This window comes from Ylistrum balloti, unplaced genomic scaffold (assembly GCF_031769215.1).
Source record: "Ylistrum balloti isolate Yb309-2 unplaced genomic scaffold, AGI_CSIRO_Ybal_v1 Utg370368, whole genome shotgun sequence".
Lineage (NCBI taxonomy): Eukaryota > Metazoa > Mollusca > Bivalvia > Pectinida > Pectinidae > Ylistrum > Ylistrum balloti.
In genome coordinates this window covers 1,426,878-1,443,770 of record NW_026782259.1, presented here as the reverse complement: position 1 = coordinate 1,443,770, position 16,893 = coordinate 1,426,878, and positions in this window count along the sequence as shown.

The following is a 16,893-nucleotide window of genomic DNA, read 5'->3' as shown; positions in this document are numbered from 1 at the left end:
CATTGAACATCAGACAAGCAGATAAACTGCGGAAAACCAAATCCCTTCTTGACATTGAACATCAGTCAAGCAGATAAACTGCGGAAAACCAAATCTCGTCTTGACATTGAACATCAGTCAAGCAGATAAACTGCGGCAAACCAAATCTCGTCTTGACATTGAACATCAGACAAGCAGACAAACCATGAGGAGTCAAATCCCGTCTTGACATTGAACATCAGACAAGCAGATAAACTGCGGAAAACCAAATCCCTTCTTGACATTGAACATCAGTCAAGCAGATAAACTGCGGAAAACCAAATCTCGTCTTGACATTGAACATCAGACAAGCAGATAAACTGCGGCAAACCAAATCTCGTCTTGACATTGAACATCAGACAAGCAGACAAACCATGAGGAGTCAAATCCCGTCTTGACATTGAACATCAGACAAGCAGATAAACTGCGGAAAACCAAATCTCGTCTTGAAATTGAACATCAGACAAGCAGATAAACTGCGGAAAACCAAATCTCGTCTTGACATTGAACATCAGACAAGCAGATAAACTGCGGAAAACCAAATCTCGTCTTGACATTGAACATCAGACAAGCAGATAAACTGCGGAAAACCAAATCTCGTCTAGACATTGAACATCAGTCAAGAAGTTAAACTGCGGAAAAACAAATCCCGTCTTGACATTGAACATCAGTCAAGCAGATAAACTGCGAAAAACCAAATCTCGTCTTGACATTGAACATCAGTCAAGCAGATAAACTGTGGAAAACCAAATCTCGTCTTGACATTGAACATCAGTCAAGAAGTTAAATTGCGGAAAACCAAATCTCGTCTTGACATTGAACATCAGTCAAGAAGTTTAACTGCGGAAAACCAAATCTCGTCTTGACATTGAACATCAGTCAAGAAGTTAAACTGCGGAAAACCAAATCTCGTCTTGACATTGAACATCAGTCAAGCAGACAAACTGCGGAAAACCAAATCTCGTCTTGACATTGAACATCAGACAAGCAGATAAACTGTGGAAACCCAAATCTCGTCTTGACATTGAACATCAGACAAGCAGACAAACCATGAGGAGTCAAATCCCGTCTTGACATTGAACATCAGACAAGCAGAGAAACTGCGGAAAACCAAATCCCTTCTTGACATTGAACATCAGTCAAGCAGATAAACTGCGGAAAACCAAATCTCGTCTTGACATTGAACATCAGACAAGCAGATAAACTGCGGAAAACCAAATCTCGTCTTGACATTGAACATCAGACAAGCAGACAAACCATGAGGAGTCAAATCCCGTCTTGACATTGAACATCAGACAAGCATATAAACTGTGGAAAACCAAATCCCGTCTTGACATTGAACATCAGACAAGCAGACAAACCACGAGGAGTCAAATCCCGTCTTGACATTGAACATCAGACAAGCAGACAAACCATGAGGAGTCAAATCCCGTCTTGACATTGAACATCAGACAAGCAGACAAACCATGAGGAGTCAAATCCCGTCTTGACATTGAACATCAGACAAGCAGACAAACCATGAGGAGTCAAATCCCGTCTTGACATTGAACATCAGACAAGCAGACAAACCACGAGGAGTCAAATCCCGTCTTGACATTGAACATCAGACAAGCAGACAAACCATGAGGAGTCAAATCCCGTCTTGACATTGAACATCAGACAAGCAGACAAACCATGAGGAGTCAAATCCCGTCTTGACATTGAACATCAGACAAGCAGACAAACCATGAGGAGTCAAATCCCGTCTTGACATTGAACATCAGACAAGCAGACAAACCATGAGGAGTCAAATCCCGTCTTGACATTGAACATCAGACAAGCAGACAAACCATGAGGAGTCAAATCCCGTCTTGACATTGAACATCAGACAAGCAGACAAACCATGAGGAGTCAAATCCCGTCTTGACATTGAACATCAGACAAGCAGACAAACCATGAGGAGTCAAATCCCGTCTTGACATTGAACATCAGACAAGCAGACAAACCATGAGGAGTCAAATCCCGTCTTGACATTGAACATCAGACAAGCAGACAAACCATGAGGAGTCAAATCCCGTCTTGACATTGAACATCAGACAAGCAGACAAACCATGAGGAGTCAAATCCCGTCTTGACATTGAACATCAGACAAGCGCAATAACTTCTGATTGTCAGACCTTTTCTTGGCAACGAACAGCGAACAAACAAACTACAGAGTGTCAAACCTTGTCTTGACACTTAACTAGAAGCATACAAACCACGATGAGTCAGAACTTGTCTTTACATTGAACACCAAACAAACATACAAACTATAGAGAGTCAAACGTCGTCTTTACATTGAACAATTTGACCAATCAAAGTCGACTTAACGATGGAATTGTCTATTGGTTGAATATGACGTTGATTTGTCTCTGTAGTGATGTGTGTACCAGTCCTTCAATAAATTAACCATCTTTTCCTGCCAGATTTCCCACGCTGCATCTATACTATTGCCAGAAATCATTTAATTATAAGAACTCATTCGGTATCCATGGTTGAATAAATATACCGTATCGTGTAAGTAAGTGAAGAGCGAGTGTAAGGGAGATAACCCCGAGTAACCATCCTCCCATAATTACTGTAATTTTTATGTTCACACGGTACTTCACAAGTTTTCTGATACAACCGAAAATATTTTAATATAAAAAAATTAAACCTCGACATGGATGGTTTCATAGGTCCCACACTCCCAAAGTGAAGAGCGCCCACATGGACGATAACTCGTCTTTATCGAAACAGAAAATCACATTTTAGCACGTTTTGTAAGGGAGAGGTGAGAAAGCAGACATATATACCATGCTATACATCATAACAAAGGTTACTGTTTCACCCGCACACAAATGGAGATAAGAAAATGGAAACTGGCATCTGTTTCTGACATCTCCACTCAAAATCATGACTGAGGTTACGGACTGTTTTACGTATGAACTTGATGCGACCTAGCCGAGAAGGTCTGGTATACATCAATGTATGATGACTTGACAATTGGAGATATGGTATAAATTTTTCATATAGTTTATTGTTTGTTAAGTAGCGCTGAGTCTGTTACACCCTTTATCGGTGAAATTCTGTTCAACATGATAGCACACAAAGCTACAAGTTTGTATTACCAGTACCAGTAAGAAATACGTGTGTATTTTAACATTGATTAATTCCTGGACCAATAAGTGTGAAATAGGCCAGATGTTGTAATCCAGTACTGACCAATAGAAAGATGATCGAAGGTGTACATCCTTGTCGAGATCTTACTCAGAAATGTCACGAATTTGTGACGCTGTAGATTATTTTTTGCCCGGTTCTCGTTATCCAACTTTGTTAAACCTCAAAGAAGAAGTAACGATGTGAATATGCACTAAGATGTCAACCCTTCAGTACGAACTGACAATATGGATCATTTTGTATCCAGATGTCTGTAATAACTACAACATTGGTGTACGAGAGAAAGCAATGATGACAATCGACCTTTTATCACAAACATCACTAAGAAGAATGATCATACATCAGAAACATCTCCAATATGATGTATACAGAAGATATCATATGAAGGAACGGTTATCTTGGTATCAGAAATATCTAAAATGACAGTAACGTAGATTCTGCATTGTACTGTATTTCGAGTCCATTTAAATACTAATCCGATCCGGTCAATTCCGCGAGACATCTGTAAACTACGCCGACAGGAAGATATTTCTGATGTTTAACAAATACTTTAATCCCCCTGACGGATAAAGATTGCGGTTCACGGGACTAATTACTATAGGTCCCAGTCTTTCTTTTTGAATAATAAAGTGTTATATATACAGTCATTTTTTCTGAACTATACTTACTATAAAGTCGGAAAACACTTACACAAATATACTAACTTAAAAGTGCAAACTAGAACATTCATAAAAATACCTACACTTAGATGTAGGAGAGTGTCTCGAGAGATCCGATCTACACTTCACACCTGCGACCGGTCGCCTTTATACCTAGGTTTCGGATCACTGCTGTGTTATATATAAGCAAACGTGTATATTTTCTATAATAAGTATATCACTGTTTAAATTATTGAAACTTTGTGTAACCACAAGGAATTCTCGGTTGTAACGTGTAATACCAGAAGGTAATCAATAAACAAAGCCAAACAACCAATATTTTGTGTGTCAATTTTCAATATTGAAAAAAAGGAAAAAGTGTATTATTCGTTCTATATCTCATACTTTTTTCCGAAAGTTTGTTTTAAGAAACAGTTTGAAGGTGACAGTGGTGTCAGCCGTGGGTGGCAAGATATATATTACGTCAAATAAAATCAATCTGCGATATTTGAGTTGATTTGATTTTGTTTGGTCACAAAACCACATGCCAAAAATGCCGATTTACAGTATACACCTACGTAGTATTTCTTTTAATCCCAGAACTTGTGTCTACCATTGTATATAATACTGATATTTATATTCATAATTCATTGTCCGAGTCCGTGCTTTACTGCCCAGCAGGGGCATCCCTGTGTTTATGCTTGGCTTTTTTATTACAGATCAGTGTTTAGATTGAATCTTTATAGCCTGGTCTGTAATTCTTTTATATTTTTTATTATGAAATACTCGGTGATAGAGATGACTAGCTCGTGAAAACTGCTCCTAACAATGAATTATTGCCCTCAGACTTCAGACTTTCCTCATGCCTTATTTACAATCCGCCCTAGTGTTCCAGTTATGAGGATATATGACATATATAACAGCTTCCTATGATCATTTTATTGAGTACGTGCACGTACGCGTGCATGTATGATCCTGAGGTAATGGACAACTGGTCCTGTGGGTCGAGAAGTCGGGGTGTGGTAACGGACAGGATTCTGGTCAATTCTCTCCGGATTCCGACTTCGGAAAAGACGAGAGAGGAAATACCATTTCATTTTTCGAATAGAAACATCGAAAGTAAACCGAATGCGAAACGAGAAGGAACATCGCTCTGATAATTCAAATTGTCTTTTTTTATTACAAAAATGTATTAAAGATAAAAAAAATAGTAAATGACAGGAAGTAAATATAGATATCAGGTGTGGGAAGGTAAGGTATAGATATCAGGTGTGGGGAAGTAAGGTATAGATATCAGGTGTGTGGAGGTAAGGTATAGATATCAGGTGTGGGAAGGTAAGGTATAGATATCAGGTGTGTGGAGGTAAGGTATAGATATCAGATGTGGGGAGGTAAGGTATAGATATCAGGTGTGGGGAAGTAAGGTATAGATATCAGGTGTGGGGAAGTAAGGTATAGATATCAGGTGTGGGGAGGTAAGGTATAGACATCAGGTGCGGGGAGGTAAGGTATAGATATCAGGTGTGGGGAGGTAAGGTATAGATATCAGGTGTGGGGAAGTAAGGTATAGATATCAGGTGTGGGGAGGTAAGGTATAGATATCAGGTGTGGAGAAGTAAAGTATGGATATCAGGTGTAGGGAAGTAAGGTATGATATCAGGTGTGGGGAGGTAAGGTATAGATATCAGGTGTGGGGAAGTAAGGTATATATATATCAGGTGTGTGGAGGTAAGGTATAGATATCAGGTGTGGGGAAGTAAAGTATGGATATCAGGTGTGGGGAAGTAAGGTATAGATATCAGGTGTGGGGAAGAAAGGTATAGATATCAGGTTTGTGGAAGTTGAGAATGGATATGACAGATATGGCGAGAGAAAGTATAATGTCATTGTCACGTAGTTAGACACAAAGTGTATATAAGAAAATGCGTAGTGTGTTTTTTCTGTCTAATTATTGTGCAATATTCGTAAAAATGTTTATTGTTATGGATGTAAAAATATATCAGCAATTGACTCTTTAACAATAAAGATCAATTTGAGGATATGAAAATGAAAATGTTTGGACCATTATAGCCATGGTTTGTGGTAGGACTATCAGTAGTGCTGTGACTACAAGATATTACCTGCATACCCTCATCAGCATTCTCTGATTACTTAAACCTTAGAGCATATCGTGCATGAGATCCTAAATTCTATTTGTCTTCCATGTAGAAAGATGATTATTTTTACCATAAAATGGCGTCATTATACTGATGTACATACCCTAGAAACACGACAATTGCCATCTCGAGCCGTTAAGTTTCAACGAGCTCAGAATAAAAGGACCCGAGTGACTGCTAGATAATGTACGATACTACACACATACCAATATAGAGATGTCGAGGTGGTTTAGTCAATGTTTTGTTAACGAAATCCCAAAAGTCTTAACGACAATAGATATAAACAGTGTTGGAAAACATTTACAAACCATGACGAAAGAATATGTTTTTAAGTGATAACAAAAATATGTAGTACTTGTAACCTTAACGTGCACTTTACTTCATAAACACTTCATTGTACAACTTCTCACTGCAAAGTCATTAAAGTACAGAAAGTATGGAGACAAATTATCAAACACGTCACTAACAGAACACAGGCTGTTGTTCAAACAGGAAAAGGCATCACTCACAGAACACAGGCTGTTGTTCAAACGGGAAAAGGCATCACTCACAGAAAACAGGCTGTTGTTCAAACGGGAAAAGGCATCACTCACAGAACACAGGCTGTAGTTCAAACGGGAAAAGGCATCACTCACAGAACACAGGCTGTAGTTCAAACGGGAAAAGGCATCACTCACAGAACACAGGCTGTTGTTCAAACGGGAAAAGGCATCACTCACAGAACACAGGCTGTTGTTCAAACGGCAAAAGGCGTCACTCACAGAACACAAGCTGTAGTTCAAACGACAAAAGGCGTCACTCACAGAACACAGGCTGTAGTTCAAACGACAAAAGGCGTCACTCACAGAACACAAGCTGTAGTTCAAACGACAACAGGCGTCACTCACAGAACACAGGCTGTAGTTCAAACAGCAAAATTCGTCACTCGCAAAACACAGACTGTAGTCCAAACGGGAAAAGGCATCACTCACAGAACACAAGCTGTAGTTCAAACGACAAAAGGCGTCACTCACAGAACACAGGCTGTAGTTCAAACAGCAAAATTCGTCACTCGCAAAACACAGACTGTAGTCCAAACGGGAAAAGGCATCACTCACAGAACACAGGCTGTAGTTCAAACGGGAAAAGGCACCACTCACATAACACAGGTTGTAGTTCAAACTATTGGTGACGTCACTCATTTACCACGAACTCTAGTTTAGACAGTAAGAGGCCTCACTCTCTGAATGCAGATAATTGTAAAGACACCAGGAAACGTCACTCATTAAACATGAACTCCAGTTCAAACGACTAGCGACGTCACTCTCCGGATATGAAATCCAGTTGAAATATTAATGGCGTCACTCAATGAACACGATCTGTATTTTAAAAGACAAACATTGTCACTCATCGAGGCTTAAGCAAAATAGGATGACTGTCCTGCGAGATGGCATTCATGAAGTCATGAATGTTCATGGATATTCAAGAATGCTGTTAGTTTAGGATTCATGAATATTCATGAAATATATATCATGAACTCTTTATGATATTTTTATGAATGATTAACACATTAATTAACGTTCATGATATTGTATAAGTGATGTGATAATGAACTATCCTTGAACATTGATGCCCAGCTGAAAATTTTCAAAATCCACCAAAGCAAACGAAATTTGTCTTCTTTAAACAGTTACAATGAATATACCTATTTCCAAAAAACCTGAACAAACTGTTGAAAATAACAAGTTTTTCTTTGTTTTTGTCAGCAACAAAATGATAAGATGTCATTGACAACTGACAGGTGATCAAAATAACAGGGCTAGTGAGAAACAACAACAAATTATTGGCCAACTAAAGACAGCGACAAACAAAGGCCAAACAAACCGACCGTGACACAGGTTTACACCAGAAATATACAGCTGTACAATATTTGAGCTATATAAAAAAAAAACCCAGCAAAATCAGACAAAAACAAACATGGACTAATAAACAAAGGATTTGTTCAGCAAAATGTTTGGGTTCAATGCAAAATTGATAACAAAAATTATGAAGTACCGTTAATATACAAAAAGTTAAAGCAAACAAAGGTATTGTTAGTGACCAAAGTCAGAGGCTAGCGACTAAAGAAACCGAATAGCGACAAAGGATAGCGGCTAACCACAATGGAAACTGGCTAGCGACAAAGGATAGCGGCTAACCACAATGGAAACCGGTTAGCGACAAAGGATAGCGGCTAAGCAAAATGGAAACCGGTTAGCGACAAAGGAAACCGGTTAGCGACAAATGAGAGCGGCTTAAGACAAAGGAAACCGGCTAACGACAATGGAAACCGGTTAACGACAAAAGATAGCGGCTAAAGACAATGGAAACCGGTTAGCGACAAAGGATAGCGGCTTACCACAATGGAAACCGGTTAGCGACACAAAGGATAGCGGCTTACGACAACGGAAACCGGTTAGCGACACAAAGGATAGCGGCTAACCACAATGGAAACCGGTTAGCGACAAAGGATAGCGGCTAAATACAATTGAAATCGGTTAGCGGCAAAGGGCGATCTCTAGTGACAGTGTTAAGTATATAAAAACATCTAATCAAAAGATGTACTTCTGTTTCATTCATCGAATGCCTATGGTTTTATTTTTGACCAAATGATACTCAAAACGTATTTTATAAAACTGGGAATATATTGGAAACAAATCCTCAAATATCGACTCTACTTTATTATGTTAACATAGCAGTGTTATTAGTCTTGACAATTAAAAAAAACTACAGAGAAATATAAATGATTATGTTTAGCGAAATTATGTCTAGCGTAGAAGAGTTTGTCGTGTCCTTGACTTTCAGTTCAAGTAGATACTACATGTTGTTCAGGTATATAAAGATGTAAAAATGAAATCTAAGGACAAAAGAGGATATCAGAAGAGCCATTAGGTACGTAGGTACGCACTGTATTGTAAAATATGTGCCACTTACCTGTAGAGGATGGTATCATATTATATGTATTGGAAGGAGGGGGGAGTAGGGGAAGAGGAGGGGGGACATGAATAATGAACAATGTTGATACAGAAAATTTATACTATATAAATGAGATGTGTCCGTAAACCCGTAATAAAACTACAGAGGCGGACAACAGATTTGCATTGCTCCGTGGTGATGATGAAGTGGATTACCTTTGATCGCCCAACACTGTACTCTGTCTACCCCGAGTATTGAGTATTAACACAAATTTAACGTTAAAAACCGTATTTTCCTTCCAGATTTAACGCAAAAATCATTGGCACTTTAATGTTATTTTTCAGATCGAAATGAGAAAGATAATGCGTAAATCATACATAGAAATATATGATATTGCTACGGTGGACTGCAGCGCAATGGTATAACATTTATATTTCCAATCCGATAACTCCAGTGTCAGAATCTATCCATCAAAATCCATGTTTAATGTTGATTTCCAGAAGAATTTATTATACTGGGGGAGTTTTATGTGTGCTTTGATCCCATGCTTCTCAATATTCCGAGGGATTAAATATGACTATCATAAAATACGCAGCTATTGAATGTTGTATGATGATTACACATTAATGCGATGTAATAACCTTCTCGCCGCTAAAAAGTGCGAACACCATTGTTATCATGTAAATTTACCTCGCCGCTATATAATACTGATGTTATGCATTTTTCTCCTGCTGTATACTGGCGTGGTGGGGTAAGGTAAGTACTCCTCAGAGTGTATTGCCGAGGTAGAGCCTCATTGCCACCTCGCGTGGAATCCCGAATCGGTACGACCATAATGGGTGTTACTAAGTTATACATAATGGTCAATATTGTAATATAAAACTCGCCATGACTCCGGACAGTATGGACATCGTGATATCGAAAACGAGAACCATTTGGTAATTAAGTGTCCATTTTATGCAGATATTCGCTCGAAATTTATGAAGCCATGCTATATTAATTGTCCGAGCATGTTTAGATTCATGCAACTTATGAACGTTGAAGATACTAAAGAGTCAAGCATTCCTGGTTAAAACATAACTGTAGTGTCTAAGGGAAGAAAGGATAGGATTGGGTAGGGTACGTTATATTTATTGTGACAAAGAAATGAATGTGACAATGCTAATTATAAATGCGGTGTGTGTGTACAGTATGATAAATTGTATATAATGTATAATTGGGTTTATAATGTTTGGTGATAAGTTGTGAAAACTTTAGCAAATATAGCTACTGAAACATCCCTCGCTGTCACAGCTATACCACGTGATATCACTTTCATTACATTTATTAATATATAACTCTAGCAAAAATACCAATGTGGCCTTACTGTTTAAAAGCGCGCACCAGTTATTTAAAAATATTTATCTGTTTACCATATTTTCTGACACACCAAATACCTACTGTATGCATCGGTTCACTAGAAATGTCTGGTAAGTTAAATGTATTTTTGAACTGTTTTCTGGTTTTTTCCCTACAATATCCCAATTAATCTACCCGGTAAAATTTGATGCCTAAAACTTCATTCTGTCTTTAAGTTGTTTTTTTCCTCATTATTAGCATTTCACCCAGACATTAAAAAATCCAGCAGGAGAACGGACTTGCGTCGAGTATAATGTAACACTCTATTTTGTTAACTGTTATGTGTATGTTTGTATCTATATTGCCAATAAATTATCATAATTAAAATTATTAGAATTGTGCAATAGATTTTACAATTTAGATTTAATAGTGAAAAGAAATTACAAACCAGGGACAAGGTCCTTACTCTTCCACCATACTAGCATTGAAGGTTGAATAGATTTAATTTTATCAGTCCGGAATTTACAAATCAGTTTTCTAATATCCTATGACACATACCTATATATTTGTATGTATTTACATGTGCAGCTTACAATAATTTATAAAAGAACATGTACCTTTTTCCTTTCATCAACTATTCACTGAATGGTGTACAATTGAATCTGTCTGATATCAGACGTTAGACTAAACAAGACTCCAACACCAATTCCTAGTTGATGAAAAATTCCAAGGCTTCAGTGATGTGTTGATATTGAAGTTACACAAAAATATGGCATAGACAATACTATATTTTTCTATATAAACTCACTTAAGTGACTCGCACTTAAGTTACAGGTGCACGAAAGTTCCTCGAACATGCATTCTGCAGGTATTTTCAAAGTAAACCTCAGGTAATATATATATATGTAACAGGGACTTTGTAATATAGATATATGTTAAACCTATCTTCAGTTAAGTTTTATTTAAATTTTGAATAATATACGGGGAGTGTCATTATCTTGCATATATTTTATCTATCTGTTATAATTTCATATTGAGTGGTGTTTTTAATACGTTCTTTTTCACTGAAGAAGAAATAAAAGTAACGTTAATGTGCAATTCAGTATGTAATATCATGTATGTGTGATATCATTGAATAAATATTGTATAAAGAGTTGTTCTAAAGTGACGTCATTTTTATGTTTTGAATATTTTTAGCCGATAAAACTGTTTTATTTTCAGCAAAGCAAGACTATTGCAATGTACTTTAAAATAGAATTTGACATATTGTGTCCAAGTCATATTCCTATGAAATACATAACAAGCTAGTGTAATATTGGGTTGGTTTCAAACGAGACTATGGCACGTCTAACGGTGTGTGGGAGATTCCATGTTTCCTGAAGAAAGGACGATTTTAAAACAACGCTGAAAATGAGAGCTTTGTTATATATTACGATTATTTTACTAATTAGTTGGGAACTTTTGAAATAATGTTTTAGTAATGATTGAATTCCCTTAGCAAACTGCTATAGCAATCATTCTTATAAAAATACCAACAGCAACATTAGTGTGCAGCGAAATCCTGTATAAAAATATAGAAAAGAGATAGAACTACACATTTTGTTAACGGCAGAATGTCATATGTTGATGTATTACTAAACACCAGCGTTGTTAAATGACGAAAATGGCTTTAGAATGACACTTTTATAAAAATGAACTTCTTGTACAATTACGGAGGTGCTATAACAATCAACAGCTGCCACAATTAATCAGAGTATTGTCAGCTTCAATACCAATTTTACTCAGATATTACAAATAAAATTTTTCTGTACTTTTCCTAAATAATGACCATTTTCTAATGAAATATGAATATTTTTATTTGTATCTGATCTGATCATGAGACTAATTATACTAAACACACACATACATATTATAATCATTTGAATATTTATCGGAATATTATCCATATGAAATTCTGGTGCGTTAACGAAGCTTGGAGCTAATTGTACTGGAGATTATAGAACAGATCTAGAGATAATTATCTCCGAGCTAAAACGTTCTGATTTTGAAAAATGTGCAATTTTGCATCCTTAGGTTATGAAAAGTAGAACAGAACAGAACAAACTGGTTTTAATACATGCTGTTAGTAAACAAGAACAAGCCATTGTTCAAATCAAATACCGCAGGACACAAATTTCAGATGATTTAACTCGATACGGTTCATTGCATCACGTGATCACATGCAAAATGTATATTAAAAAGTATGGCCCTTCTTTGAAAAGTGATCTTGCGCAACCATGTCTCTGACAGAGAAATTTCGGGTTAAGTATGGATGTATGTTTGAAGACACGCCATCTATCGGGATGAGATTTAAAAAACGTGTGTTATAAGTAGCGTCTAAACGACGACAATTTAATGTGAGCCAAACGCTGGATTAAATCACGTGTTTAATGTTAGGGTCGCATTCGTCTGCCGATGACGTCAGAGAAAATGGTCATTACCGAAAGATAATTGTTCAGTTATGCAAATATAACCAAGTTTAATTATAAGTCTAAACTTTTTCTTGAATTTTATTAAGAGAAATTCGCGGACATTATAATTACTGTGGATATATACAGTTTCCTTACATGTTTTAAATACATATAGAGACTTGGGTGTAAAAAGTATCATGTATACTTACATGGGCGACGTATTGTAATACAAAGGTATAGATTAGCCGACCAAGATTTAGTGTGGTGACCCAATGTAGAACAACCGCCACTTATAATATTGAACAAATAAACCTATCATCTTCACTAAGGTTTTATATCGTCAGTCAATGGTCCATGGGAACTGGGGATTTATCTTCACGTGGATTGTTGACACTGGGAACTGGGGATTATCGTGACGTAGAATATTGTCGACACCAGGAACATGGGGATTATCGTGACGTAGAATATTGTCAACACTAGGAACTGGGGGATTATCGTGACGTAGATTATTGTCGACACTAGGAACATGGGGATTATCGTGACGTAGATTATTGTCGACACTGGGAACTGGGGGATTATCGTGACGTAGATTATTGCCGACACTAGGAACTGGGGGATTATCGTGACGTAGATTATTGTCGACACTGGGAACTGGGGGATTATCGTGACGTAGATTATTGTCGACACTAGGAACTGGGGGATTATCGTGACGTAGATTATTGTCGACACCAGGAACTGGGGGATTATCGTGACGTAGAATATTGTCGACACTGGGAACTGGGGGATTATCGTGACGTAGATTATTGTCGACACTAGGAACTGGGGGATTATCGTGACGTAGATTATTGTCGACACTGGGAACTGGGGGATTATCGTGACGTAGATTATTGTCGACACTAGGAACTGGGGGATTATCGTGACGTAGATTATTGTCGACACTAGGAACTGGGGGATTATCGTGACGTAGATTATTATCGACACTGGGAACTGGGGGATTATCGTGACGTAGATTATTGTCGACACCAGGAACTGGGGGATTATCGTGACGTAGATTATTGTCGACACTAGGAACTGGGGGATTATCGTGACGTAGATTATTATCGACACTGGGAACTAGGGGATTATCGTGACGTAGATTATTGTCGACACCAGGAACTGGGGGATTATCGTGAGGTAGATTATTGTCGACACAAGGAACTGTGGGATTATCGTGATGTAGAATATTGTCGACACTAGGAACTGGGGAATTATTGTGACGTAGATTATTGTCGACACTAGGAACTGGGGGATTATCGTGACGTAGATTATTGTCGACACCAGGAACTGGGGGATTATCGTGACGTAGATTATTGTCGACACTAGGAACTGGGGGATTATCGTGACGGAGATTATTGTCGACACTAGAAACTGGGGGATTATCGTGATGTAAATTATTGTCGACACTAGGAATTGTCGAGACCTGGATATTAATAAAATTTGGAAACACGAGTACCAAAGAAACATTGGGGTCCCGGATGACTGTAAAGTGATGATTATGATGTCTTTCATGTTTCGTTAACTGTTACTACTGAACAGAGAACGAACGATGTAGAAATATTAAACGATGTCTTTTATCGTGGAACATTGTCAAACGAACACTAAAGACAGACTTGAAGAGTTGTCATCAGATCACGTGATTCCTCGTTAACAATATCGTCTGACCACGTTGTGTCCCGTTGATATCACCACACCAACAGAGCACGTAATTCCCACTAATGCTGGTACCGGGCCGCGTGAATTCCCGCTATCGATTTCAGACCTTCTGAATTCCCGCTCATGATATTGTCAAGTCATGTGATCTCACGTTAACAATATCATCAGACCACGTGATTCCTGCGATTCCAACGATATCAGTCTATGTGACACTCACAATGGAAAACTATATAAAAAAATTACATTTATCAGATAATATATGGATGCTTTACGTTGTGTTCCACCATTTGATGCTGTTATATGGTAAGAATAACTTACAAAATGTTTTATATACCAAATAAGGGAAAACCATAAATGTACACATGGTTTATCTAAAGGAAATTTGAGTTTGAATAGGAAATTCCATTGCTGCTTTGGTTGGTCAAAACGACGAAGTTACATAATCACTGGAAAATTCCTATATGGTAAACACTGTAACAAATACCTTGTATTATTTCATCTATAATGTTCTATTAACAAACCAGGTCCGGTTGTTCAAAGGCTGGGTACAGATAAGCAGTGTTTGATGAAAGTTTTCAAGCATGAATTAGACAAAATAGAGAGGATTCTTTATCCTTTCACAGCAGTAGATAAGACAAATGAGAATGATATACTTTGAGTGTTTTTTTAGTGGCAACCATTTGAATTTTCATTAACTGCTAGTTTTTATATTTGAGCAATCTAGACCACATTATCATCCCTCTATATCATTACGTAATATTATACAAATTAAAATGAAGCAAGACTGCTTCTACCATATAAGGCGGGTGTTATTCAACCAGTCTAATCCACACCTGGCTTCAATTTCCATTTCTGTTATGAGGACCGATTTACAGTGCCACATTTCACTCACACACACAAAAAACAAAAAAAAAAAAAAACCACACTGACAACACTGTTGTATAAATACCAAAAATTACAGACTCCAGCGGTAGTAACAGTGTATGACTGACGTGTGAACTGTGAATGAATGGTCAATTTGGCGGGAAAAGCACCTCGTGTACCCATGGAAATAAAAACACGCAGTAGGTAGTATTGTTTTGGGGTTGTTTTTTTTTTCAATAATCTTTGAAGACAATATTCATGTTATTAATTGTTAGGAGTTGTAATACAAACCATGTACATTATAATATGTCCACATTTTTCTGATATCAATTTTCGGCATTTCGCTACCTTAAATGTCATATCATTAGGCCGGGAAAATACCCACGGATACAGAACGGATAAGTTTAATATATAGTTGTTTTATTCAGGTAGAAACTGGTCATACAAACTCCTGGTTGTTGTATACATAGCATGACAAAGAAGAAATTAAATTGTTAAAAGATAGATTTCATTTTGTCGTGTTTTTATAGATATAACTTAATGTTGTTTCGCTGTAACACATCTTTCACTGTATTCAATGGACTGATGTCCTAGACGCCATCTTGATGTTCCACGAGACGACACGAAATTATCAATAAATACATTATTAATCTTAAAATTATGTTATACAGATATAAAAAGATATGTTTCCGAAAGTTATTTACTCAATCACGGAATATGCATCCCGATCTAATTCCTGGAGTGGAATTGAGTATATCAAATAACAATGAGTTTGCAAAAATACTATTGTTGAAATGATATCTCCATTTCTTGGTATACGCCATCATGTAAAACATTCCTGGACATTTGGAATTTTAATAATTGGAAAGCAATGTAGTTTTAAAATGCATTTCCTTACAATTTCCCGGACCAGTTCCAACAGAACTTCTCGTCCCATATACCTTCCCGCACTCGTTCCCGCATCATTCCCCACATCACTTTCACCATCACTTCCTGATCCAAAGTTTACACCTTCAAGTTTTGTAAGAACCTTCTGATAACTCAAGCTGGGAATGAAAATGAAACAAATCTGGTACAAGGGTCTGGTATTCAGGATGTTTTAAATAACTTTGCCAAATCTAAAAATAATTGAACGAAGGTGTTTGAAATGAAGCTCCCTGAACTGCAGAAGTCTTTGAAACATAGAAAGGATTACAAACGTTGTTTTAGTGTACAGCGTTGGTGTTATATCCAGAAAGAAACTCTGGTCCAAAGAGAATCTCTCAGTTAATAGTTTCTGTAATATGCGATACTGGGCGGATCTCGGCACTGAACACGGAAAGATTCATGTAAATATAAACTTATTTTATAACAATTGGGAAACAAGTTATTTCAGCTAATACTAATTACTCTTGTTGGTCTGGATGGAAGCGCGCGACGGGTCTCATTGTAGGAGGGAAACAGAGTACCCGTTTAAAAAACCCTTGGTCGGGCAGATGACCCCGCCTTTTTTTCACGGAATCGAATCCCGGACGGCAAGGTGAAAGGTCAATGCGTTACGTAGGCAATGATCCCGACAAAGCTTATCAACCACTTTCAGTATTTCTAGAGTATCCAGAGTGCCCAGTATCATAAACAGAACCAGAC